General features: G+C 41.2%; 1 protein-coding gene across 4 annotated transcripts in view; it reads right to left on the bottom strand.

Annotated features, from left to right (window-relative positions):
- CLYBL (citramalyl-CoA lyase) overlaps positions 1 to 24291 on the bottom strand; it is a 165035-nt gene that overhangs the window by 113033 nt on the left and 27711 nt on the right. The gene's annotated exons all lie outside the window — the stretch shown is intronic.

The raw sequence follows: 24291 nt of genomic DNA, 5'->3' as shown, positions 1-24291 counted from the left end.
GGATGGAGGTGGTAAAAAGTCTTGCAACGGCTACAGGCTCATGTGTGGTTTACTGCACCCATAGCAGGAAACCAGGAGCCTCAAACCCAGGATTAGGTGTAAAACACAAGAAATCAAAACTTCAGCTGTGGAAGCAAGAGAAGAGGTCTGTCTCATGACAAGTGTGGTCACTGGATAAAGGGAAAAAATGGTCCTGAGCAAGTTTTCACTGGTATCATGTCCTGGATCAAACCATGGGCTGGCTGTTTGACGGGAAAAACAAGCAAGCTTCTAAAGAGTTAATCCTAAACAAAAGGTTTCAAGGGCTAGGGAAAAGTGGCCACTGGTTACCTAAGTGATTTAAAGTACTTCAGGTTCTATGCCACATTAATCTTGCATGTACATCTGTCACGTTCTTTAGAAATAATTCCCTACAAAAAGATGTTAGGCTTGTCTCAGTAAGATAAAATGTTTTAAGCTTTTCAAAACCTGAAGTTTTTCTGTATGAGAGAAACATGAAAAAGGATTGTGCAGAGTTAAGTAGAATCCACCCACATAAACCAAACAGGTCTGCACCAAACGAATCGTGCTATAAACCTTGGAATTTTACAAGCAAGTTTTATATTAATTCTTTAGAAGCCCTTTGTGCTTATGGTTTCAGACAGAATATAAAAGTACCATATAAATATCAGCACAATATAGTAGGCAGCTGTTAGGTACTTTAACCATTCCCAATCAATTATAATAAACAGAGCAAGCACACTGAATCACATCAGAGCACCATGCAGTAACCCTCCACCTCTGACTTCTCCTTCCTGCCATGTAAAATTAACCTTGCAATAAATTACTTGTTAAATGACAGAATCTGGAATGTTCTGGAAGTTTTTTGGTAGGCTGGGATGGATAGAAAGACTAAATCCACTTTTTGAATAATGAACAACATTAATGGCAGTAAGAGTCTCTCTTTTATTCTTTTTTTTTTTTTTTTTAACCAACTGCAGAAGAGAAGCAGAATAACCCAAACTATTCCATTCAAAGCAGAAGAGAATCCAAAATGTTGGCCCTAGAGAAACACTGGGAAGCAGTGCAAGCATGCCTAGCAGATGAGATTTACTTAGCTGGCTTAAAATAGAACATAAAGAAATGAAGCACTCAAGAGACTTGGGAGACACAATGGGGCAGCAGCAAAGCTTTCCCTTATGGCAGGGAAGGAGGCACAGCCTCTTGGAGTAGGCAGCAAGTAAGGAAGGAAAAGTGGGAAGATAACGACATGGCTTGTCAAAAGGAAAGTCACTTCTGAAACTGATGAACAGGCAAACAGCTCCTTAGGTGCAGACATCATCTGTCTGTCTCCTTTGCTTTCCATTTACACACCTTCAACCCCATCCACTTGGATGTGCCTCTTGCTTGGGATGGACATGCCGCTGAGCGTGTAAAACACTCACACTCGAGAAGAACAAGAACCTCTTTTGTGTGTTTGCTAAACTGCTTCTATCCAAACACACAGTGCTATTCCAACACCCACAAAATCATCTAAATTATGCAAGGCCACAGGCAATTCTGACCATGACTGCTCCCACTTGCACTCTGGATCTGGCCGTAGATATGGACACTGATTAGTGGGGTCTGTGTCTGGACCACTCCAGGGTCAGGCACATTGTGGATCCCACAGGCCTTGCTGAAATGGTACTTTTATTTACAGTATGCTGTGATATGTGAGGTAGGGAGGACAAAATCTGCTGCGTTTATTTACTATTTCTGCCCACACACACACACTTACAGCTGGTACATTTTTGGCACTTCAGTAGTCACATGTCTCCTAAAATTATATTCATTTGAATTTAAACACTGCCAGCCAGAGCTTTTCTTAATAACTGACATTGTTTTCTATGTAACAGCTAATAGTTTTAAAACTCTCCTAAAATGAGAATTTCACAATCCTCACAAACTTTGCTTTCATGCTTCCAAACACTTAATTAAAAAAAAAAAATCTTGGAGCTCAAACAACTATTAGCCCGACGAGCAACTTATGGATCTATTACAACAATGTCAGATTAACCTATCACAAATTGGCAACAAAGACTATGTTTTTAAATGCACTTCATATTAATACTGCCATTTCATATTATCTGTATCATCAAATCAGTGTATTCAAAGTCTTGGAAATATTTCTACTTTTTGCAGTAAGACTTCCAGACATAGAAGTGATAACTGAATGTAGATATCATCCTATGCACTAGACTACTGTAGACTTGGAAATAAGAAAATTAAAACAAATCACGGAAAAAAACATTTTCCTGAAGCTTTCCTCTCAGGCTGGCTTTTCTTTAGCACTAGATTTTGGTTCCTAGCAAGAGGATGTTCCAGCAGAAGAGGAACCAGTAATGCACTGATATTTAAAGATCTAGCAACTTGACCTTTCAATGATCCAATTCAGCCTAGGAGAAGCTGAGGAAAATGCATTTAGAAACCAAGGACAATACACAACACAAGGGAGGGTAACAGAGGCAATGATGATGATCAGAGCACTTTTGGGCCCAGGCAATACAGTGACTGCTGAGCCCTGTATTTCCATTTCAATGTGACAGAGTCAGAACATGGTACTGTTTCCTAAAACACAAAATATGAGACAGAATTAAAAATTGTACAGAACAAAATAATCCTCCCGGAGCACCTTCCCTAGTTTGTCAGCAAGTCTGTCCCCTCTCAAGAAAGCAATAAAACACAGTCTGCAAGGCTCCAAAGCTTTGTAATGAAGAATTATTTCTGACATGGTGACTCACGATCTAAGCTTGGGACAAGCAGGCCATCCCAACAGATTTTACTGCTAACCACTTCCCACAGGCTTGTGTTCAATACTTGAATTCAAGTCAGGATGGATGTATGTTAAAGAACATGTGATATGGCTCTCCCTTTATATCTATTTACCTGTTCTCTGAAATTTTGATATTTGCTTGAGTCATATCACTCTCAGGGACAGGGTTTACTGAATGTAGGAAATTAATAGCAGTGGATTGATGGAGAACTTGACCCTTTCCCCCGTGGCATCCTCCCAGAAGCTAGCAATATGGATGTCCCCTCCCCACAGGCATTTTTCTCACAACACAGCAAATACAATCAAAATAAAACTTTGCTTCATAAGGTGGCTGTAAAGGGAGAGCTACAATGGAAAGCCTTAAACAACCTGTGGTACTATTTCATTAACATCTGAGCCATAATATAAAGCAACAATATATTTCCAAATGACAGTGTTTTAATAAAGTTATAAAGTTAAATAGAGAAATAAAAATCTAAGCTTTAATGAAACTCCCAAAAGGCAATGAAACACTCAAAACAGTGAAAATTCATTCTAGAAGCAAGTAAACCCTCACCCAGCAGAGTTTACAGTTGAATTCTGGTAATACATATGTTTTACAGCATACCAATATCTGTATCTCTGGTGTTTCCCATTTTTTCTGCCATTTTGCAGCAGAAGAATACCTACAACCCCAAATACTGTCTCAACATACACAGCCAGCTTGTCACCTAAATTTTGAAGACAACATGACATGGATTCCACAGAGAATTTAAAACAGAAAGAAGCAGAATCAGTGTTTTCTAGTATCCAGTTGCAAATAAAACTTTCTGGGAAAATTTACTTTAAAGCAGCTTTAAATGAAAATCTATATAATTAAGGGAAAGACCATTGCTTCAAACAGATTGACTGTCTTCAACAAATTTCTCTCTTTCTAGCTACTCAGATATGCTATATTTCCTAATTATCACCTTTTAAGGGCCATCTGGGCCCCATTCCTCACCATCAGGGGGCAATTCCATTTGCATTGTTCATAGGCTTAGTCATGATCAAGTAGTCTGGTGGTAAAGTTCATTAGAAATTAGAAGAAAAGCATTAAACCTCACACAGTAAACTAAGTAGCTGATACCTACATACCCACAGGAGAGATAAGCATTTAATGCATATTCTCACACAACTTAACAAGTCTTCAATGAGTATTTTTTTTTCCAAACTGCTTAAAGAATCATTTAGACTGATCCCTGACCAGGTATGTAATGAAAATTCAATTCAATCTCTACATACTTCAAAATACTTCTCAGTTAAAGAGAAATGGATGATAAAATAAGAGTCTATTAAATAAAATCATAATCTGTTTACATCTGTAAGCCTGAAAAGTCTACCAAGCTAATGTAATGACACTATTTCTTCTGTTTTTCAGATGCTTGCTATGTATTGCAAACCAAAGGCAAGATTTTTCTGGTAATTGAATTTAACATGAAAATACAGATGCACTCTCATACACTGCGTTATTATAAAATTACAGAAGCATAGTTTGTATTAACCATATGAGAAGAGTTACTTTGTATTGTCATGTAGCAAAAAATATCAATATACATTTCCCAACAGGTCAGTATAAACATGCATGGGTTAGCAGAGAAGGAAAATGGAGCAAGTCCTTGGCCTTGTGCCTGGTTCCTATAGTATAAGTCAGTATTTCATCATTGTGGCCTCTTCAGAAGGCATGAAAATGGTGTTTAAAAAACCCTCAAGAACGCTCAGAGAATCTATTTCACACAAATAATGGACCCGTGGAAGTAAACACAATGACTGTCAAATGCAGAGTCCTGTTTCAAAACAGAAGTGCTGCAAAACCCCTCTTTGACACAGAATTTTTGTCTCTGAAGTTTGTGCTTTGGGTTATTTGATGTCCTGTACCTGTAGCTTCTGGGAGCTCTATGCCCATGTTAGAGATGAATTACCACCACCTCTCTATGAAAAACCACTAGGGGAGATCCTGCTAGACTGCACTGAGACCCACACAATAAAAATTTGGGAATTAAGGACATATGGGCACTACCTGCTATCTTTCAATGTTATTTAATTCTGGAAGTTTTTTTGTCAGCTTGAGAAAAGCTGAAATGATGGTGTTAATGACAAAACACTTGATGCTATAAAATGTGATATGCTATCACTTGAACACTATAAATACACTTGCCCAGCTGCATAAAAATTGCAGTATATCTGAGGTAATGTGATGCATTATGCACATTTCACATTTTGGGGTGAAAATGCAAATGTCAGCATATCATTGGCTGTACCCAGAAGCTGTAGTCACATTTTAATGGCTAGATTTATCTTTTGAGCATTATAGGCTGTTGTCATGTCAGTCAGAGATGAACTCAGGCCCCAAGATTCTGGAGTAATTGATTTTGATTTTTCAGTGCTTCCTGAGAAACAGATAAGCTAGCTATAAGTTTATTTCCTGAACAACATTTTGTGACAATACACCTCATCAGGTATTCCACTCCTCTCTTGAATCTTGGAGGACTGCTCTCAGAAGCAACATCTGTGAGCTAATACTGCACCAAGGAGCACGTCCCAGACAGCAGCACTGGTAGACAGCTCTGCTTCTTGATCAGGAGGGCATGGCAGGCCCTGGTAGGGATGTCATTAGAAGGCTGTCCAGATGGCTACTGAACCTTGCTGTGAAATGTAAGATTTGGAAGCTTTAAATCCTCCTTTCTGATTTTAGGAAAGATGTTTAGAACAGCTGACTTCTTGTCTCACACTGCTGTAAATTAACTTCATCAGCATTTAACAATTTGATTGCATTGTGACCTTTTAGAGGGTGTTTTGATTTTGGACATATGGAAGCAAAGGAGATGTGCTGGTTCCAGGTACTTCAGACTGGACAAAGGTCAGCATGGACAAAGCCCACGTATAAGGAGATTAATGAAGCTCTGATTGCCAGCTCCTCTTGACACTTTTTCTTCTTGTAAAGTAGCAGACAAAGAAAATACAACCTTGGCAGAAAAATTTGGAATTGTCTTTTGCTTACAGATTGTGATACTCTCATTTCTCAATCATTGTTAATGCTATAGTGTATTATCAATTATTTCTAAATGGTCCTTGGTGTAGGACAAGGCTGTGGATTTCTGAATGTAGCTCCAGAGGGGAAAAACCAGCATTGCACGGAGCAATTTGATTTTATAATATGGAATCAAACTATGCACTTGCAAAACAAGAAGAGCTAAAAGGTTATTAATGAGAATAAAGAATACCTCCGATTTCATGGGTTGCCTTTCCTAGAAAGAAACATAGGACAGATTATCATGGTTAACACAAAATAATACATACAGGTTTTATACAGGATGAAACTTATTGCATAAGGGTTTGGAATTTAATCAGAAGCTGATATAAAATACCACATATGGAGATCTTTGACAAACAATACTAAAAATCTTAGTGCATAAACTGAAAGTAAAGCCACACTACTGGAGGCTGGTGACAATGATTAAAATGTGGTGACAGACTTCCTTGAGATCTATCCAACACAAATCATCAGGACAATACTGGAATACCAGAATTTCCAGTTAAATACCAGAATTTCCAGTTCAAAGTCTTGAAAATGTCTGTAATTTCCATAGAAAGCCCTGTCTTCCAGGTTCATAGGTAAAAAAACATGAAGTAGAAAACACTTTGCCCTCTTGGAGGTTCTCACCACCCTGATGGTTTGGGGAAAAAAAAAAAAAAGGCACTAACCCCCCCAGCTGCTCTGCCTTTGCTGAGGTTCAAAGAGTCAGTCAGTGCTTATTCCGTAGAAATATTCACCAAATGTAGAGATATTTCAGAAAGAAATTTCATCAATCGGATCAGGCTTCTCTTCTGGATGGTTACTTTGCCTGTCAGTACCTCTGGGAAGCACTGGCTCATCTTTCTCCTTGGACAGGGGCATGGCTGGGATGAGAAGTCCCCCTCAGCTGCCAACACCATTGGTCAGTGAGGGCTGGTTTTGGCCCTGGGCTGAGAGAATGCAAAATATTTCCAGGCACCTCAAACAAATGCTTACAGCATGGCCAGTCTGCAGGTGATGAACTAGAGTTTGCAAAATAGATGTTGCCATTTCACATTAAAAATATAGGTAATTTGCCAGCTTTTTCCTACAGCTGTGCCTTTTACTAGAATAGCCTACACCTGCTTTTGAATATTCTTTTATTATTTTCACTGAACAGTAAAACTTCAGTAAAAATGCAAGCCTTGAGTGGAGCTATAAAGCCAGCAAATGCAGTAAAATGTCACTGCCATGTTACAGAATTGCTTTACTACTTAACACTGCACAAGGAGTGTGTTTTCATAGTTGTGTTGAGTTTTAGCTACCTGGCTCCTACTGACTTTAATGGGAATCACACTGCTAAAACTCCATGCACCACTTTGTTACTTCAAAGTAATTTTTCAGTCCCCTGGAGAAGGTCATAGAAATATTAAAAACTAAAGCATTCTCCAAGGATCTCAGATTAAAGACTTGCATCAGACTTTATAAAAGTGATTGGTCAAATATATAATATACTCTTAATGTTCTAGCTCCTGGTTTGTTTTCTTTAGAAAGAACCTTTGTGATGCTTTGCACAAAAGGCAATATAAAGCATAAAGAACAGCTCAGCAAGGCAGAACACGAAGACACACAGAAGAGTTACTTGATACATTTTTACAGAGGTAAGGAATTACTTATGTTTTTGAATATTATGAGCAAATTCAGGACAATTCTTAATTAAGACATTGTTACAACTCTATACCATTAGATTGCAAGCAATACTGTAACACAAATATTTCTATTCCCTTTGACATTCCCCACAACTTACAATGTGGCTATAAAATATCCTTCCCATATGTCTCTCCTAAAGCAGGTTGACATAACTGCTTTTTTAGACCCCAAAACAAATCTGCTGTCCTCTGTAGTTGGTTTCTGAACATACCCAACCTTCTTCTGCTTAGGGCTTTGACATCCTCACAACCCTGTTAGGCTTGCCACATGAAGGCAAACTGTATCTACATCATCAGCTGCACAGATAGGCAGTGAATAAAAGCATTAGGAAAGATAATAAAGTAAACATGAATTCAGGACACTTGTATTAAATTTACATCCAGGTTACTGATGGCACAAGCAGCAACCAAGATCATAAACTAATTGTATGTCTGGTTGTGTTACCAAAAAACCCTAATTTTTTTTATAAAAAATAGTAATATGACAACCTCAATCAAAATAAATGTAGTTCACATAATGTAAACAACTTAAGTCACAGAACCACAGAATCATTTATGTTGGAAAAGACCCCTGAGATTATCAAGTCCAACCTTTGGCTCATCATCACCTTGTCAGCTAGACCATGGCACTAAGTGCAGTGTTCAGTGATTTCTTGAGCACCTCCAGGAATGGTGGCTCCACCACCTCCATGGGCACTCCATGCCAACGTTTAACAACACTTTCTGTGAAGAAATTCCTCCTGATGTTCAACCTGAACCTTCCCTAGTGCAGCTTGAGGCCATTTTCTGTCATGGAGTCACTTGCTGCCTGGAAGAAGAGGTTGACCCCCACCTGGCTACACCCTCCTTTCAGGCAGCTGCAGAGGCTCCCCTGAGCCTCCTTTTCTCCAGACTAAAAAAGCCCAGCTCCCTCAGATGCTCCTCACAGGACTTACTCTCTAGTCCCTAGTCTTCTCTAGGTCTTTTCTTCATACTCAACATCTTGTTTAAATTGTAAAGCTGCAAAAGCAAAACTAGAAACAAATTTTTAAAAATCAAATGCACATAAAATGAAAAAAGAACATTTTAAGTGTGCAGCAAGTGCCTTCCATACAGTGACGAAAGACCTTCAGCCCTCCACCTGGAAGCAAATTGAGAAGCTCACTAGGTATACCACTTCTCCCAAAATACTACATCATTCATAAAAGCACAGTCAAGGCATGTGGAATAAACCCGTATTTATTACCAGACAATCCTGGCTATAATCTTAAAACCACGAATCAAGATAAATATAAGCATGTGTAAATACACAGACAAACTTTGAAGTGGACAGGCATGCCCCGCTCACACCTCCAAACTACCACATTTAAGGAGAAGAGGCATACACATACATGCAATAGATTTCTGTAAAACTGGAATTTTTTTGTGTTTCCATCATCCCTACATACAGTTGTCAAGTTACAGACCAATTAAGCTTCTGCTTAATTCTGAAATAACCTTCTGCTAAAGTCTTGAACACAAACCAAAGCACTAGGATGATGCAAAGCAAGTGTTACCATCTTAGCCAATTCACATGAAAAATGACTGTGGCAATATCATCACACTATAGGTATCCTAAAACAAAACAGGTCATGTTTTGCTTTTTTTTTGTCACAGGAAAGGCAAATTGATGCATAATTAACAATTGGCTGATGCAAATTCTTTTACATCTTTTAATTGGTGTTAATTAGATTAGAAGTAAATTTTCTTTTATCTCACCATTCTAATGCGAACTAATCTTCTCAGCAGCATGTCAAAGTTTCCCTTTTAATTAAACTTTTCAGCTGGGAACTTCAGCAGCACTCAGGCAGCCAAAGATATCATTTAAGGCATGAGAATTGTGCTGGGTTTTATGAATGGAACATTAAAAATTTAAAGCAATGATTAAAAAGACTCAGCAGAATTTCAGAAATCTGAATTTTGTGGAGGCAACAGTGAACTTTTAAAGCCACTTCAAGAATGCAACAGCAGTACTCTCCAGCCACCCGTTCCACATTCAAATCCATCTCTTTACAAAGGAAAACTACCCCAAATGTTAAACATCTTCTGTGAATTAACTTCTCCCTTTCATACTGCTTCCCCCAAAATATTGCAGCTCCTCTAAAATTGTTAACGTGCAGAATAAACCACAAAATACATTTAATATCTTTTATGGGAAGTTGACCTAAAATAAAATTTTATGTAGTTAAGGACTTTTGATAGTTCTTCATCCAACTTTTTTCTCTCTCTATGGGGCAATGGTGATTGAAACCTAATGTGGGCTGCACAAAAAGGCCATAAAATGTTTTACGCAGAAGTAAAACAGTAGCCATTAAGTTTTGCTATGATGTTTGAGAGGATATGCAGCATGAAAACATGATAAAAGAGCCATAAACTGATTGTGATCAAATGCAATTACAATGACTTCTCTCCAATGAATGACATGTACTAAATGCACTTACAGTTCCTTGCAAAATTACTTTGGGCAAAGGACCAAGAAAACACTATATCCTTTTTACGAACGGCAGCTTGCCAGGGAAATCGCAAACACACAAGCTTTAATATCTATGGCCAAAAAGCACTTGGGAACTCATTAGCAAAAGGTTTAAAAGACTCACTTGTGAAAGACAGCTTTTTTTTTTTTTTGTGATCAGAGCAGCATCCTGGAGAGTCCAGCATTTGGGGTGTTGGGAAGAGGTGCTCCCAGAGAAAGGAGAAAGGAGCCTTAGGCAGAGTGGGTACCCTTTCTCCTCACCATGTTTTGTTCCCATGACAAAAATATGCTCCGGAAAAAAGCAAATTGTTTTGCAGTTTTTCCCATTAAAGTTTTATACCGTGCCCTGACAGAGGACTGGTGAAAATGGCATCATCGCCTAACAAAGATTTTGATAGGAATATTGTCCTTCAGCATTGAATAACTAAGATGGAAGCTGACAGATTTGAAATAAGATGAATCTAACGACTCTTAACTGTGAGAGTGGTGAGGCAGTGGCACAGGTTGCCCAGAGAAGCTGTGGATGCCCGGTCCCTGGAAGTGTTCAGGGCCTGGTCCAGCAGACAGTATCCCTACCCATGGCAGGGGGGTTGGAACTAGATGGAACTAAGGTTCCCTCCAACACAAACCATTCTGTGATTCTATGAGTCTGTGAAGTGGGCTCTTTTTTGAAGGTGAATAGGAACCAAGGTCTTGGGAGCTTCAACCCTTTTACTGTGTTTTGAAATTTTGATTAGATAACCTGATTTCACTTTTACTTCTCCAAAGGACTTCTATATTTTGAGCAGTTAGATCAAACCTCTGGATTTCCTGAGGGGTACACACCAAGGAGGAGACGCACTCAGGCATTTGAAGTGTCAGCAGGTGGTGAGCAATTCCAGGTCACTCTTTGGCTAACAAGATCTAAGGAAGATGATGTAGAGATATTCCAAGTTATCTCTGTGTCAAAACCAAATATCCAATATTAATGTGCCAACAGCAGTAATTTCCTTCAGCGTGAAATTGCCATGAAGTATTTTGAAAAATGCACACCTGGTAGTACTTTTTCTATAGTACAACGATTTTCTATATCTACCTGCAAATAAAGGGAATGGAAATCAGGACATTCCCATGGAACTGAAGGCATTTTTCTTTATACGGGAAGGACAAAATAGGGTTGAAGCTAGAGATGTAAATTGACCTGTGTTTCTATTAAATAAAAGAGGCCAAAAAAATTTACAAAACTATCCCTTCCATTGTCTAAGAAACCCCATATATTACATTTTAAGGGCACCTAGAAAGTGCAGAAGTGACTGCTTAGTACAGACACTTAGTAGGCTACTGAAACTTAGGTACCCAGGAGCAATATGGGTAGAGGACTGAACCTTCTGAGTGAAGAATAAGTTCCCACCACACCACTGGGATTCGCTTAATGGAAACCTAAAATTTAATTAATTTGATTTGATTTCATTAATTTGGTGTTATTTATAGCTTACAGAGTTGCTATGTTGTATTATTTATAAAAGTTAAAAAATAGGAAAAAAAGGAATACTGACCAGAATTATTCTAATTTAGTACTAGTTATGCAGAGCAGATTTTTTAGAGTGGGGTTAGGTTAAGGGCTTATCCGTCCATTTTATATAAACTATAAGTTTATAACTTACATTAAAATTTATCCAACTATTTCAATGCTATAGAAGGTGTCTTTGTAAGCACCTCTCAGTACACTGCAGGATACAAACCAGAAAGGACCAAAAAATCCCTTCTAACCCTTACCCTGTCCGAAAAATGTCACGCTAGATACCCATATCACCAGTGAGAGAGTGAGGAAACACACAGTAACTTGAACTCCTTGCCCAGCAAGCCAATAAATCTCTCCTCCTAAAAACCAGAGCCTGCACAGCCTTCTCCTGCCTTATTAAATCATAAACCACCAAAAAAAAAAAAAAAAAATTCAAAGCATTGCTGCAACTTCATATAATTACTGTAAGACCTCCTAGAATGTGTTAGAAGATGGAAGGAAAATGTGGACATGAAAGAGGGGAAGTTCACTGCTCCAGAAGCAATGTTATGATGCAGCACTGGGCTTTGGTGGTGAGGAAGCTCCCTCCTCCAAAGCTTTCTTTTTTTAATCCTGTACATTAGCTTTTAAATATTAATTGTCAATTTTGCAACAATGACACCAGTCAGTAATTACTAATGGTAATTAAATTCAACTGAAATGTAACAAGGGAGATGTCTATTCCAAGATGTATCTGCTTGTGGAACAAAAGCCTACAGCAGCACTTAAATAACAGAAGCTACAGTATCAAATTGGGAACATTCAGACTGACTATGCTCTCACTCTCCTTTTAAAGTGTGCTGATATGGTGAGGAGCAGTTCCTTTTCTAGGTTTTCGAGAAGAGCCCAAACTCATCCCTGCTAAGCTTCTACACCTTAAAGAAGTGCCAATTGCTCTTGAACATGAAGTGGCCCTCAGCAGTGGCACGCACAATGGGTAAGACACGAAACAGCGGTGTGAACAGTCTAGACTGTGCAAGTGTAAAGACTGTGTGAAGAAGAAGTGGCACAGCCTGACTCTGACCAGTGTCCCCCAGCAAGGGAATAGTCAGACATTTGTTTTGCTGGTGTTTAACATAGCACAAGCACCACAATTCCTTCACAAAGGGGACAGAAGTCTTAGAATTAAGGCTGGAGTAAGCTCCCACTTCTCTATTTTTTTTGAAACTGCACCTCCACCTGCACCAAAACCCACACAGCCAAATGAACAATATACAGTAACATCCAATAATAACCTTCTGGTTATTCTGATGGTTGCCTAATGGTTCTCAGTCAAAGGGCAGAGGTTCAAGGATTTTGACAGGCTATATTGATGTCTACTGTAAAGCTGGAGTGGCATGGACCATGCAGCATCAGCTCTTCCCTCATTTCCAAAATTGAAAAATTGATGGCAGCCTGCTGCAAGCATGAAAATTAATGCAAGTGTTGGACAAAACCCTCTGGAGCAAGGTCTGCTTCTTGATGAAAACTCTTCAGCTTTTTCTTGCTAAATACCTGGCCATTATAATCTTGGCAAAGCCTCTAATGTCTGGAGTTAAAATCCTGAAAAAATAATGTTGGTATATGTCAGGCAACAAAAAATTCCCTTTTGATGGGAAATAGAAGATTTGGTGAGACTGAAACTTCCATGCAATAGTGAAAATTCCCTAGAGAAGCTGTAAAATGTCCAGGTGAACAAAAACTCTGTTTTACTTTCAGAAACTTTTTGCTAAGCTGCTGCCATGGGAGGATGATACAAGGAGCACCGTGCTGCTACCTCCAACATAAAGTGTCTGCTGGGTGCTGCTCGCCACCCACTCAGCCCTCACCAAACTACCTACTCCAAAACGAAATGATCTTTGGCACACACGAGTAAATTGCTGCAGCACAGACATATCTGGACAGTAATTAATCACTCTGAATGCTCAATGTGTTTGGATATAAAATTAAGAAAGTCGGGTTGTTAAAAAATGACAGATTTAAGCACCATCTGGGCTCTGTGGCCACAGTGGCGCGAATTCCAAAGGAAGGCTTAACAGTGCATGATCCGAGAATCCCATCTGTCTCAGCTGAAATGAAACAAATAAATAAATAAACTAACAGCCTCATTTACAAGGTTTTCTCAAGTTTCCAATCTAAAAATCATCTTGAAGTAGGAAAGAATACAGACTTGAAAGTATTACATCTTCATAACGCATCTTGTACCTTTTTACATACATTTTAAAAGTATTATACCTCTAGGGAAAAATCTCTAGAGAGGTACACCCATATAGATCACACATTGTGAGGCAGCATTCCTACCATAAGTATGTTTTCATAGAAATAAAGTTATAGTAAAGAATTTATGTGATAGGACCCTTCCATTGACTGGGAAAGACAAAGTGCCATTCTGGCACCCACAACCTCGTTCTTTTTCCAAGCCATGGCTCATCTGTACCTGCCCCATGGCAGATCTCAGAAATGCAGCCTCCTCAGTTGCACCTCACTCTGGCCACCTCGCTGCAAGGGCAGAAGCCATGAAAAACAAAAAGTCACCTGCAACTAGTTAACCTGCAGGATGCCTTCAGTAAAACTTGCTTGGCATGGGAAAGGTAAATAAGTCATCCAGGACAGATGAACACTGAATGTGAACACAACTATTTGCCTCAGAAAAGCTTAGCCAGGTAGATTTAAGTATAGAGGTGAGGAATACTCTAGTGAATCTCCTGGGAGTCTGGTCCAAGTGCCTCCCTGAACTCAGCTGAGCACCAGGCAAGTGATTGAATGGACAATGTCTGGTTCTCAAGCACCATCGTGCCCCAGTGCTCAGGACAGTGCTCTCTGTGTCACGGTGCCTCTTTTGCTCTGCAGGAAAGATGAGATATTCCATCCTTGGCAGCTTCTGCCCTTGGCCCATACCCTGACCCCCACACTGGCTCAACCTGTGTGGAGCTCACCCAAAGGAAAAAAAAGCCCAGTATTGGCACCCATCAAAGCCATACCCTTGCCTCCTTCCCCAAAGCCATGTGCTCACTTTTCCTACTGTTAAGGGCAAAGGAAAGATTTCTGGGGACATCTATGGGTCTTTTCTGAGGTCTTAGGAAAAGGGCTTCTCCAAGGGGGTGTCAACAAGTGACCACCACGTCTCTTGCATAGCCAGTTTTTAATACAACGGAGTCCTTCTTCCCATCCTGCCTACTCCAACAGCTGCAAGAGGCTCCCCAGACATAGAAGCAGGAAATTAGACCAAAAGGTACTAGTCAGTAGTTTTAGACTGCAATAAAAGATAGCATCATGCTGTATAATGTTTTAGCTTCTTTCAAACAGAGACATTTGTGTAAGGGCTAAGTCCTGGAAAGATTTTTTTTCAGTATCTTGATTTTACCTTCAGTAGAACTCTTTGCACTTGTAATGTGGACTATGTGGGTACATTCTTCTGGATCAAGAATGTACCTCTTCTTTGACCCTGTTCTTATGGTGCAATTTGCAGTGTACAATTTTGTACAAGAATTATTTGGACCCAAATGGCAAGCAAATGGATAACATATTCTGTCATTTAAAATTGCTTTTAAATAAGGGGCACTAAATTTGCTTGTTCTTTCTCTTTTTTTTTTTTTTTTTTTAATGTTATGTAGTTTGTAGGGGTCTCCTTTCAGTGAGCTTGTGCAAACTCCTGTGGGCATAATTGACAGCTCATCGAGATGACAATACAGATGATGAGTTTCCACATAGCTCCATATACAAAACTTCCACACATTAAAAGTTAACAAACAGTACTATACTCCTCAAAATAGGAATTTGTTACAAATTATAAAGAATAGAAATAAGAAGGGGGAAATGTGGTTATTCTTTCAGGAGATTTCTAGCAGGAAGATGATCTCTCTATAACAAGACAAATTAAGGAACCTGGAAAAATCACACATGAGACCAAGTTTCTGTACAATAAAATGATGCCAGGGCTGATGCTGGCAAGCAGCAGGCAGCAGCCACCAGTCTGTCGAAGTCACTCCATGGGAAGGTCTCAGCACCTCTGATGTTCGGGTTTGGTGCCCCGTGAAGGTGAGCCAGCAAGGGCTGCCCTGCTATTCTGCCCTCCTCCACTGCTGTCGGTCTGCTACTAAAATAAATGAGATTTACCACCACAATGACAGAAGCACAGTAACTGATGGGCAGGCCATGCCCAGTGATGGGGATGGCCAATGCCAAGCACAGCACCCCTGTACAGAGGGTGACCTGCAGAGCTCGCCCAGGAATTCCTAAGCACCTTTCCTGGGAGCACTGCTCCTCTGAGACACTTTGAGATGCCCAGATTTTGGAAAATCACAAAAAGCACAAAGTACTAATGCCATTTTTGTAATGCACCATTTAAATCAATATTGAATATTTTGTCAATAAATGCTGTTTATGAATTTCCTAAGGAGTCAGACAAAAGATGTGTTTGTTCTCTCGGCAGATGTTCCATAAAAATGAATCTGCTTCCCAAAAATGGGCATTTATTTTTTTCTCTATAAGTAAACTAGTACATACTTATACATTTTTCTTTGTTCATCAGTTTCATCAGCTTCATCAACTTTAAAATAAGATGAAAATGCATTTTTTTTTCTGTAGATTTTTGATGTAGAACCCTTGGAGTGAAAAAATAGGCCCATAGCAGTTCAGATAAGGTGAAAGAAAATATTATATTCTATATTTTCTCATATTACTATATGGCCTATTAAATATAATATTTTTACAATACAGTAAATTAAACTATACTACAAATAAGATATATTTTTCCCCTCTATAATTTAGTCTTTATCACTCTGGTTCTTTCCATATTAAGACCATATGCTGCGTTTTATAAGTGCAAAACTGGTACAAGTTTCCCTGTGAGAGAGTTTTTGTATTGGTTAGTTAAGAAAACAATGAACTCAATCCTCATCAGTGCACACCTGCACACCTTCTGCACACCTTCTCAAGAACACAATCTGCAGAAAGGGTAAACACTTTCATGTGTTGTGGTGGGCAAGCCATGCTTGGTGTGCACCAGAGTGGAATCAAACGGCCCACAGGCTACCAATCCATTTGCATTGCATTTGGTATCATCTCCTCTGTTTACAGAACAGCTGTGTAAACTGAAGGGCAGGGAAGAGAGGGCAACAGGGATTTAGGCTGGGGTTTGAGGGTGAACACACACAAGAGAGGAAAGAGACAAGTAGGGCCAGGCAGTCCAGCTGCAGCTGTGACACTGGACACCAAGCATCCCTTTGCTACCCGCATGGAAAGCAAAAGCAGAGCACCTTGATCTGTGGGATGCACGAGGGGACACAGTGGGAGCCAGCACTGGGAAGCCCAAAGACAGCAGGGAAAGAGCATAGTCCAGCTTGGCCAAAGTAATTCAGAGAGGCCATAGTATGAGGGGCTGACAGAGACAAAACTAGTGCTCCAGATAGCAGCCTTTGGACACAGAGACTACCTGCTTTGGAGCACCGCAGAGGACAGATGCATCTAAAGCTCCCTGTCCAGTGGGCAGCTGTGGGGCCAGGGAGCCAAGTGGGGTGGGAATGCCAGAGCCAAGGCAGCCTGTGGGGCTGGCTGAAGGCACATGGGGCCTGAGTACCCCAACAAAAGGGATTACAATTTCCATTTTGGGCTTGAGAATGTTTTGCAGTCCTTAGGTGAACTGCAACCTGTCTGCGCCTTGCAGTTTTTTGACCAGTAAAAGGACTTGAAATGCATGCCTGCCTGGTAGCGCTCTGCTCTTCTAGGAGGAATTGTAAATACTTGGATACTCTTGGAGGAAAGGAGTAAAACTATAATTACCATAAAGGAAAACACTTAAGAGTTCCTCATAAATTTTCTATGCAAATTAACCCGAGGTAATTCTAGACACATGAAAAAATTTAGAACGTCTTAAATGTTCACTTTGCACTGAATACTGAAATTGGCTGGGCGATGCTTCTGAAGAGTTCTATTGTAAAAAAGTAAAAACTCAAGCAAGTGAAAGGAAAAAACAAAAGTCTTTCCTCTTTCCTTAGCGCTGAGCCCAAATGATGGTGAAATCGAGTTAAACAACAGCATGTGTTGGTGTTAATTTCCACTCTCAGAGGCAAATTATTTCTGAAAGTCCCCAAACTCGCTGTAATTATCCAGCCGATGCTGGCTGCCTCAGACCCAAACACGGCACCAATTCAGAAGAAGCAAAGCCACCGGAGTTATATGAAGATTAATAGAAATCTGAACCGCGCTACATCTAAAATAAACAAAAGCTTTTGTAGCCGCGCTGAAAGGCCCATAAAAGTAAACTACAACCTCGGCAAAGCCTTTTAAACTGACAAAACCGGACGGCAGAGGTCAGGGAGGCAGGCGGGTCAGCAGAGCCCTGCCTGCAGGTTTGGGGGTCGCTCCGTCTCCCGGCTCGCTCCCTCGCTCGCTCGCATGGGGGCCTCGCCGGGGCCGAGGAGAAAGCCCACCGCCGCTCCTCCTCCGCCGGAGCAGGAACACTTGAACTGCCCTTCTGTCTCAACAAAACTTTAGTTTGCTGATTGGGCACGAAACAAAAGAAAGACAGCGGGACGCGATTTATAAGGGGGCAGGGTAGGCTGACATGCTATTGTACTCCAGAGGTATCCACAAGCTGTTAATTCCATTTTAACATTGTTAATAAGACTGTTAACACATCTGACTTTGTTTAGAGACTTTGAAAACATCAACAAACTGAAGAAAAAAACCAAACCAAAACAAAAATCAAGAACCCCACCCGCACTAGAAGTAAAATATGATCTTTTCAAACAGCATCAAGCATCCAAATGTGACGCAGAAGCCTGCCTGGACCTGGCAGCGAGGAGGAGATGTAGCAGGGAGGCTCAGGGATGTGCATCCACATATTCTTCATCCTCTCGCTAGACTATTCCGCTATTCACATTTTCCAGGTTAAATTTAAAGGACTCGTTTCTATCACCACTGCCGTTTTGAGGAGAGGGAATAAACCTGAACTCCCCCCTCCGCGCACACCTCCTCTCCCTCGCTCGCACTTGCACGCAGGCAAATGTGCAGATTTAATCAGTGTGGAATGTTTTAAATGAATAATTGGGTCTGACAGATTTATTGCAGTTAATTTTGCAATAGAATGGAAAAATGTTTGGATCTCAGCCTTTAAAGTATTAGGAAAACAATTAATCCATCACATAACGGAAATTCCTGTATTACACCCTCATGTCCAATTAAATAATGTCAAGTAATCTTACATTGTAAAATGCTGAAAATTGAAGTTCAAATCATTGAGAGGGATATGTTTTAATTTTTTAAAGAAACTTGAAACAAAAATCACATCAAATTAAAATCAGATGCTTCGAAAAATGGCTTTTTTGGTTTGTTTTATTTGGAGGAGGAGATGTTTTTAAATGTAAAAGAAAAAATCTCTAGCCTTACTAAAAAACCCATTAATTTCTCTTTTGCTCTCCAGTTTTTGCATCAGGAACGCTGCCTTAGCAAGGCAATCTGAAAGGAAATCAAAAGCTTTAGGATGAAGTCTGCGACAGCATTTTAAAAGACCACATTCTTTTAAAGAACTTTAAAAAGGAGATAACCAGCACTTCTCTTTTCCAGCAGGCAGAGGGGCTGATTCCCGGGTACTTACTCAGACACAACTCTCCGAGACTTCAAGCCGTGTTTTGCTTGAATAACGTCCCGTAGGATCGAGTCCCCAGTTTAGGACCGGCTGACAGCAAACTTCTGAGCCTGAAAGTAAGCGGGATTCGTTTGTTTTTGTTTACAGCCCAAAGCTGCTAATGCTGTAAAATTGCTTAATGTCACACTCCATCTCCTTTTTATTAAAAGTATGGTAAAAGGGGGAAAAAAAAAAAGCCTGCAAATCAAAGAACTTTTCCAGAATAACAAAACCACCGACTTACAAATGTCTTGCCTGCCCCTGAAATTTGAAACTTGGCAAATTCATCTCATTCGGCTGCTGTACAAAAGGTTCCTGAAGCGTGTTACAGCAGGGACCCGCGAGCTTCCCAAATACTTCGACTATTTCTAAACTAGGGGATACGGGGCTGCGGTTTCAGGGCTCCCTCAGCTAGAACGAAATGAAAGCGGGTGGTGAAATTTTAATATCGCGGAGGTTTAAGGGGAGTACGTCCGGCTGTTTTTACAGGGGGATTGCCGACGGTCCTGTGGCAGGCGAGGTAGGGAGAGCAGGGACAAAAAGGGATTGGAGCACGTGTCGCTACAGAAAGGCAGAAAAAAAAGAAAAGAAAAGAAAAAAGTTGGAGGCACTGAAGAAGGAGTAAATATAAAACATCCTTCTAGTATGTCAACGGCAAAAAATAACAAACTGAAATCTCAGGTCGCATTTAAGGGCAATAAATACTGTAATGACTTGCTGGCACCTTCGCTAAGGCACTGTCGGCATGGCTGGACAGAAGAAAATGGGGATTACACTGAATGAAAGAAGTGTAAGACTTGGCCACCATCGTTCAATTTGTTTTTCCAAATACAACACACTTCTTATTTTGCTGGTTTCTTACAATCTTGACGTTCTGGATACCCACATTGCCACCCAACTATTTCTGTTGCCATAACAACATCAGAAATTTGTTCCTCGATGTCCTTTTTAATAAAATAATTTTGGGATTTGGGAGCTTTCAAAGACGGGACAGTTTCTCAATTTAGGCAGCTCACACCTTTCTCACAAGGAACATATTTGTTTCTGATTCCCTAAAAAAAAAAAAAAAAAAAAAAAAAAAAAGTAATTTGAAAGCCCCTCCTTCCCCCCTTGACTTTGGAAACAGGCCTGTTGCTATAAACAGTTTTTCTGGGGGACTTCAATTTTCAAGAAACAGGCAACCTACAGCAGCCAGGAGACCACCTCCTAAGGCTTACAGAAAGGAAAGAAATACTGTACATGCAGCCCAGCGTCTGAAATAACAGCCAAGTTTTCACCATCTATCCACAGGATGGGTTTTAAGATCTTAAAAAATAAAATATACAACAAAAAATTACTAAGAAAGTGTAATAACGCTGTATATTTTGTATGCTGTCACTGAGGAGATCCTCATCCCTCCCTCAAGGCAACTAGAGCTTCCTTCGAGAGCTACCCCTTGGTATGGCTAATTTGTTTTTTTTTTCCCTTCTTTCTCAGATCAGCTCAAAATGAGTGGAATAAGAAAAACAAAACCAAAACCAAAAAAACTACCAAACAACCCCTGGCTCTTTACCATTAAATAAATTGGATTCCCAGCACAAACAGCAAAACAATGGCCAAGAGGATGTGACTAACAAACGCCGAGGGAAGAGTCAAGCTGCCCTCTCTTTGCATATGCAGCCAAACAGAAGTCACTGGGGTTGGGATTCTTTCCCTTCCTATTTAACATATCTGTGCATTTCAATAAATTGAGATGAACAATGCCTGGCTTTCAAAAGTTGCAAATTACTGGGAATACATTGCAAAACGTGAATAACCCGTAACATAGGAAGATGTTTAAAAGTATTTTTCTGTGGTTTTTGTTCTGCTTTGTTTGGGGATCTTTTGGTTGGTTTTTTTTTGGTTTTGTTTTACGTTTTGTTTTGGTTGAGTTTTGCTTTTGGTTTTTGTGGTTTTATTTTATTTTTTTGGGGTTGGTTTCGGTTTTTTAAATGAGAAAAAGAAGAGGGAGAAATCACAATGCTGTAGGAAAACAATCCTAGACTGGGAAAAAGTGTGCCTGTGAGATATGCAAGAAACTTCAAGGGATAAAAATTGTTTGAGTGTGTATTTTGCAAAAGAGCAAATATCTATTTATCTCACTGGCTGGTTCAAGCCAGACAGGGAGTTCTTGCTCATGTGCATTGATGATCTTGAGCAAGATGAAAATATTTCTTGTCCTCGCTGCCGATGGCAAGCGGACACCTGCACACCTGCTCCTCGAAATGGGAAAATTTCCCCTTTTCGCTGTTACCGGTGGCATTTCCATACTTGCTGAAGCAGCGTGATGGGAATCGCGCCCTTTCCGAGCAGCCGCTTTGGCAGCACAAGTCGGAGGGCTCCCGCCACGCTCAGGAGAAGGGAGGGGAATACTCCCCACGCGGGAGGAACTCGACAACACCCTCGGTAAAAAGACCAAACCAAACCCAACCAAATCAAAACCAAAAAGCCAAACCCAAAGCACCCGACGCTTTTAAGCCGCGACGTGTGTCTGTGGAAATGCCTCTCTTTGGGACACCCGCGGCGTGGGACGGTCGCGGCTCGCCCGGCGGTGACCCCCCCGCGCCTCGCCGGGCCCGGCAGGAAAGCGGGGCCGGGGCGACACCCACCGGCCGCCCCGCGAACTGCGGCCAGGGCCGCCCGCCCCGACGGGCACGGCCGGCCAGGGAGCCGGGCAGGGAGCCGGCCAGGGAGCCGGGCAGGGAGCCGGGTGGGACCCGGGCGGGGATCGGGGCAGGGAGCCGGGCAGTGTCAAGCAGGAGTGTGGGCTGTTGCAGGCAGTGCGCTGGGAGGGGGTAGTGAAGGGGCGGGCAGAGATGTGGATGGGGCAGGCTGGGATTCGGTCAGGGTGCGGGCAGGGGCAGAGAGGAATGTGTGCAGGGGTGCGGGCAGGGGGCAGGCAGGAAAGCCGTCAGCTCAGCATTCCTGGCTGGCTTTAGATCTCCACAATTGTTCCCCCTTCCCTCCCGGCGGGGTGAGGAGGGAAGAAACCACTTCAAAGAGGAAACTTTCTGCGTGAGGCAAAGAGGAGAGTTGTTGTGTCTCTCCGTTAGCCGGACGATTACTGTTCTTAATATTTCAATACTCTCGTACTTCTCTTTCTTCCACCCGCTTTTTTTTTTTCTTTTTTTTCCCTTTTTTTCTTATTTCTTTTCTCTGTCTATTTTTTTTTCTTTTCTTTTTTTTTTTTTTTTTTTTTTTTTGTCAGCTTGCTAATGAAGCTGTTGTTATTCCTGGGAAAGGAGAAGGCAACACGCGGTGAGGGAGGCGTGCACACCGATAACTCCCTTTCCAATTTGTTTTCTCCTGAAGAAAATGGAAAATATCTCCGGCAAAGGAATTGGCCAGCAGCTCCCTCTGGATCCTCTGCTCCTGTCCTGGCCCCGTGGGGCTCTGACAGCGGCAGCCCTCCGGGGTGAGCCTCTTCAGCCCCAGGCCAACCCGCAGCACCTTCCAGCACGTTCTGTCTGAGCATTTTCAAAGGGCTGCACAAACACTAATTAATTACCCGTGCTCCGTATCCTTGCAAACGGGGACCCGGGGATCCATTTTACAGATGGGGAACTGCTTGCACGAGGAGAGCCAGTGAGTCACCGTACTCGAGAAGGAAATTAAGATACCAATTTTCTCATCTTTAAATATACTACCCATTGACCACTTTACCATTCCAAGGGAAGGGGAGAAGACAGGCTGATGGAGAAATTAATTCCCCATCTTGCATTCAGCCTAACAGAGGCATAACAGGCAGCTCCCCTCACATTCACTCTCGTTTGCACTGTGAATTTTACCCTCGAATGCTTTACGCAGTCAAAACAACACCAAGAAAGAATTAAAAATCATTATCAGGAGAGGAAAACTAATTTGAAAAATACGGGAAAGCTCATAGCTGCTCAACTGAGCTTTTAACCAGCTGAAGAGCCAGTTTGGTGGAGAGAAAGGAGAGGGATGTCCCTGGTGTTGGGAACTACAAAGGAGGAGACTCCAGCATCAATACAGGCCAGAGTGCAGGAGGCAGAGACAGAAGACAAATATTCATGGGAGCCGTGGGGGTGAGGTGGGGTGGGATGGTGTCACGGAGATAGATGGGGACCAGATTTTCCAGGGCAACTGAAGATGCAGACAGGCACCTGGCAGGATTTTCAAAAGCAACTGAGCAAGATTGGTACCTAAATCCCACCGATTTCAGTGGATGGGAGGATGTCTAACCTGCTTATGCTCTTTTGAAAATCCTATTAAGTGCCAGCTGCATGTTTAGGAACCCAAACACATTTGAAAATTTATCGTAAGGCTCCAGGATGGATAAATTTTAAGAGCAAAGTGTTGTTGTGATGATGTCAAGAATTAGAAAAACAAAGCCAGATTTCCTCTCTGTCCAAAAAGGAATCTGGTGGTTAGGAAATAAGAGAATACTTCTTTCTATTTAAAGAAACAATTTTGCATCTTTGCATTTAGCCTTCCTCATTTCTAGCTCCTCTTTGTCTTTCGTAATAAACCAACTGGAGTGAGTAGGGATTTAAGGCAGAAAACAAGTGATGCTGCAGGCTCCTGACACAAATGTGCTAGTGGCAGTGCTGGGGGGACACACAGATGGGTGCAGGGGGGACACAGGTAGTGCTGGGCTATGCAGCGAGGCAGCAGGACTGCAGGGAATGCTGCTGGGACAGTGATGTGTCGCTGCAAATGCAGGGAGGCAGGAGACAACAGGCAGGCATCCGGGAACAGCTCTGCCATCACGCTCAAACGCAAAACGATATGACTGAGGACATGGGGACACGTCCCTTTACTTTCAGGGGGTGCTTTGGGCAACTCAGATTAAGCAGTATGTTACCATGAAATAGCTGTATATGGCATGTACCTCGTTAAGAATTTCAACATTGATGACAGATGGATTATTTTTTTTCTCAGAATCAAGGTGGCTTTGCCAGTGTGGATTTTCCTGTAAATTTTGATGCTCTCATTTATATTTTTTGAAAACTATTAAAACAGGATTGCTGAGGGACTGCCAGACTTTCCCATGAGTTTGCTTTAAATATTTAGGTAGCAGCTGTCTCTTGATCACTGACGAACTTCAAATCCACAGAGTAAAATCCCAACAAACAATTGTGTAAAGACAGACTTTC

This window comes from Haemorhous mexicanus, chromosome 2 (assembly GCF_027477595.1).
Source record: "Haemorhous mexicanus isolate bHaeMex1 chromosome 2, bHaeMex1.pri, whole genome shotgun sequence".
In the NCBI taxonomy this organism is placed as follows: Eukaryota; Metazoa; Chordata; class Aves; order Passeriformes; family Fringillidae; genus Haemorhous; species Haemorhous mexicanus.
Note: the sequence above shows the minus strand (reverse complement) of the source record. Positions and strands in the feature narration are given on the sequence as shown.